This window comes from Oncorhynchus clarkii, unplaced genomic scaffold (genome assembly GCF_045791955.1).
Source record: "Oncorhynchus clarkii lewisi isolate Uvic-CL-2024 unplaced genomic scaffold, UVic_Ocla_1.0 unplaced_contig_1993_pilon_pilon, whole genome shotgun sequence".
Classification (NCBI taxonomy): domain Eukaryota; kingdom Metazoa; phylum Chordata; class Actinopteri; order Salmoniformes; family Salmonidae; genus Oncorhynchus; species Oncorhynchus clarkii.
In genome coordinates, this window is record NW_027260573.1 from 1 (window position 1) to 5,000 (window position 5,000).

Consider the following 5,000-nt stretch of genomic DNA (forward strand, 5'->3'; position numbering starts at 1 on the left):
GAGCAAGATCGACTGTATTTCTCGCGGGATCCTCAAAGTGGTGCGATGTCGTCATCGGCCACGTCACAGTCAGCGGCTGCTGGACTGAAGAATACGCTTCGTTTTAATTGGACAGGAAAGGAAAATTTGATGGAGAGAGTTCGTTTTGGAAAAGAAGTGCTGTTTGGACCTCTACGCCTGACAGCAGACGATGTGCACTGCCTGCAACAGAACACACCCGAGAAGTTCTACGATGTGTCGTTCTACACCATCACCCGGCTGGAGGAAGTAAAGGGGCTCTTTCGTGCGAACGCGACAGCACCCGCCCTCGTGGATTTTAAAGTTGAGTCCATGTGCAGGCACAATATGAGGGTGCTAACGGTGCATATGTTCAACCCCTGGGTCACTGAAGAAACGTTAGTGTGCTACCTCAGCCGGTATGTGACCATCTTGCCAGGAGTGAGAGACATTAAGGACGCCCTAGGCATCTGGACAGGGAAGAGGCAGTTTCGTGTGCTGCTAAAGGAAGACGAGAGCGGCCATGATGGATACCGCCATCCTCCTGCTTCGTTTTCCATCGGTGCTGACAGGGGCTACCTCATGTATGCTGGACAGCCTCGTTTCTGCAGGAAGTGTAGCACGTACGGGCACCTCGCGGATGCCTGCACACAGACAAGGTGCAGAAACTGTGGAATTATTGGACACACAATGAGGGATTGCACGGTGCCAAAGCGCTGCAGTCTGTGTAACTCAGAGGACCACCTGTTCCGTCACTGCCCGAAGGCAGTCCCCTCTTACGCCAGAGCGGTGAGCGGGAAAAGAGCTGAAGGCGGGAAAAGACCAGATGAGGGAGAAGGCATGGAACTACGCGCCATTGAGGAGGTTGTGGATGAGATAGTGATGGAGAGAGAACTGCGAGAGTCAGAGGAGAGCGGGAGTGAGACGCCATCATCATCTCACGAGGAGAGAGGAGAAGCGGACAGAAGTTGGAATAAGCAAGTGGAGGAGGAGAAGGGAGAGCCCACCGCGCCCGCGGCTACCGAGAGCTGGACAACGGTGAGAGAGAGGAGAAAGTGCTCGGTGAAAAGGAAGCAGATGAGCCCTGTTTCCCCACTCATCCGCATGGAGGCGACGGAGAAGCCCGCTTTGGGGGGGAATCGCTTCAGTTGTTTTGAAAGCGGGAAGTCTGAGGAGAAAAGCGAGGGAAACCTGGGCAGCGCAGAGGAGACTCTGCTAACCCTGTCAGGCGCGGCCTCCATCGAGAGCAGCGGTCTGGCACCCAGTGGGGTTCCAGCACCCACGCAGATGGAGGGGGAGCATGAGGAGGAGGACAGTGTTTTCCAGACCCCTATCTTGGTGGACAGTCCTCCGACTGGAGACCATCGTTTCCCAGACAGGCCGCCAAATGAGTTAAAGTACTTAAAGTGAGTTTGGAAAATAACGTCATAATTAGATAGTTGTCTTTTTCCCTCTTTACCTCATGTCGTCTTTTATTAACCTAGCTAGCATCAATGTTAGAGGGTTTAGAAACCCAGTTAAAAGGGCGACTGTTTTTTCCCATTTGTCCTCCATTCGCTTCTCTGTGTGTTTTTTACAAGAAGTACATTTAAAAGATCAAAATGACGTGGAGAGGTTTACGCGGGAATGGGTTCAGGGAGAGTCGAGGTGGAGTGTCGGAGGGGTGCATTCTACAGGGGTTGGTGTTCTATGTGGGAATAGGGATTTAAAAATAGTAGGAAGTTTTTCGGCAGTACACGGGAGGGTTTTAATAGTAGATATCGATTGGAAGGGTAAATGTTTTAGATTTATTAATGTATATGCACCATCCGCACCCAAGGAAAGGAGGGAAATGCTTAACGACCTAGACGCTATTTTTATGACAAACAGACAGGTGTTTATGGGGGGAGATTTTAATGTGTCATATGACCGAGGTAATCTAGGCGGGCATCTTGTAAAAAGTCTTATAGGTAAATATAATTTGGTTGATACTTATAGAATGGCGCATGCGGATGATCCCGGTTTCACTTGGGGAAACAGCAGAGGCTCGAGGAGCCGAATAGATTATCTGTTTGTTCCGCGTGAACTCCGTGTGTCCTCCGCGTGCGTTACACCGGTTTTTTATTCGGACCACAGTTGCCTGTCTGTGACAGTAGAATTAAAAACAATTGAATTTGGAAAAGGGTATTGGAAAATTAATAACGGCATTTTACATGACAAAACTTTTGGGACAAGATTCAGGTCTTTTTTCCAGGGCTGTGTAGCTATGAAACCTTTTTATTCCACTGTCATAGAGTGGTGGGAGAGCACAAAATTAAGAATCAAGAGTTTTATTCAGAATTTTTGCAAAGACAAAGTACGTAATAACCACACAGAATTTTATAAATTGCAGAATGAACTAAAAGATCTTCACATCCAAGGAAATGTAAATGGTGGTGGGTTAGATAAAGACAAATTGGGTATCCTGCTGAAAAAGCAACACACATTATTCGAAAAGAAAGCTCGAGACTTCATTTTTAAAAGTCAGCAAGATAAATGGGAAAATGATGAGAAGTGCTCGGCATATTTTTTCAAGCAAATTAAATCACGGGGAAAGAGGAGGACTATTTCGGCTTTATTGGACCAAGATGGGGAGATGGTTGAGGATAGAGATGGCATGCTTGGTGTCGCTACACACCACTTTTCTCAGCTATTTCAAAAACAAACAATTGATTATGAGAAAGGGACTACATTTTTAAAATGCGTGGATGTGCAAATACCTTTGGATATTAGAGACCAATTAGAAGGGGAATTGAAATTAGATGAAATTTATATGGCACTGAAGAGCATGAAAGATAACAAAGTACCAGGAGTGGATGGGCTCTCTAAAGAGTTCTACATAGTTTTTTGGGATATAATTGGATGTCATCTGTTGGAAGTGTTTAGAGCTATATTTGGTTTAGAGCATATGGGAGGTTCGATGTGTGAGGGCGTAATCTCACTACTGTATAAAAAGGGAGACCCCAAGACATTAGCAAATTGGAGACCTTTAACAATGTTGTGTGTTGACTATAAATTATTAAGCAAAGCCGTAACTAATCGCCTATCTTCTGCCATGGCATATGTTGTTGGTTTAGACCAAACATGTGGTGTGGTGGGGAGAAGATTAACCTGGAACTTACAATTGCACAGAGACGTTCAAGCCTATTTAGAGGAAAGGCACCTGCAAGCTATTACTGTGAATTTGGACCAGGAAAAAGCCTTTGACATGGTAAACCATGAGTTTTTGTTTAGAATTATGGGGAAATTTGGGTTTGGAAATAATTTTATGAAATGGGTAAAAATTCTGTATAGTAATGTGGGTAGCAGGGTAAATATTAATGGGAATATTGGAAATATTATCAAGCAATTACGAGGTGTCAGACAGGGTGACCCTCTATCTGCTCTATTGTATGTTTTATATATTGAACCTTTCGCATGCGCAATTAGGAAAAATTATAACATCAAAGGCATCATTTTACCTGGAGGGGAAATGCTAAAAATATCGCAATATGCGGACGACACAGTTTTATATTTACAAGACGACCTGAGCTTGAAAGAGTCTATCAAAGTCATTGATGAATTCTCTGTTGCGTCTGGGTCGAAGATAAACAAGAATAAAACAGAAATAAAATATTTGGGACAGTGGAAAAGGAGAACGGACCAGTTATGTGGTTTGACTGTGTGCACAGGACCAATGGTTGTGCTCGGCATATCTTTCGGAAATGAAATTAAAGATGACATGTTTAATTGGAAAGAAAAACTATTATCGATTAATAAAAGATTGGGACTGTGGAAAGTCAGGCGACTATCTTTTAGTGGGAAGGTGTTAGTGCTGAAGGCGGACATTCTGCCTTCATTACTTCACCTTGCATATGTGTTTCCCATGCCGGTGTCGCTAAGAAAAACTTTTATACGGGTACTGTTTAATTTCTTTTGGGGGGGATATGAGTACATCCGTAGAGATCGGATGTACCAGCCTATAGAGGCTGGTGGAAGGGATTTCCCTCATATTCCTCTCAAGCTTGATGCGTTGTTCTACTCAAACATTTGTAGTCTTTTGTCGTCTTCTGTACACAAATGTCACATTTTAATAAAATTCTGGCTGTCTGTACCGTTAAGGTTCATGGTGAAGTGGGATAATAGTAAGCCAAAAGCTGAAATTATACCGTTACATTTTAAGAAAATAGTGGAATGGGCAAGGAAAACCCCTGTCTGCAAAGTAAAGGAAAATGTAATCAACCACAGATTGCTATACGCCAAATTAATAGAAAATTGTCGTCCTAGAGACGGATTACCAATATCGCCTTCCACCTGGCTACGGACACAATTAAAAGGGTTAGACAACAGACTGAAAGATTTTAATTGGCTTGTTTTACACAGACGTCTTCCGGTCCGTTCAACTTTATACGATCATAATTTGACCCTAAATAAATTCTGTCCCAGGGACAATTGTTTCGCAATTGAAACAATTCCACATGTTTTATGGGAATGTTCTTTTGCTCAATCAGTTTGGGGAAAAAGTTAACAATTTTTTGAGATTTTAAAAAACATTGATTATGAAGGGGTTGCCAAACTTGAAATAAAAAATGTGGAAAGGGTGCAATTATTAGCATTAGTGACTCTGGTGTCCCTTATCAAGACCAAACTTTGGGAGGCCAGATGTGGTGCAGTTAATGACACTCTCAAGTGGTCACCGACGGGATTGGTTCAATTTATAAAACAAGAAGTATGGAAAAGAATACAATTTGAAATAGATAAGGGGGGCATTGCATCAGTAAGACAGAGATGGAAAGGGATTTACCCGTCATTGTAAATGTGTTTATAACTGATATATAATTGTATTACATAGGTACAATTGAAATGTAATCTAAGCCTTTATAGATATTTGATATACACAGTTTTATCCAGAGTGCATTTTGGCATACGTATATATATGTATATATTTTTATATATATAATTGTTTGTATTGTTTTTGGAGATTGTTAGAGGCATGTTAATGTTGA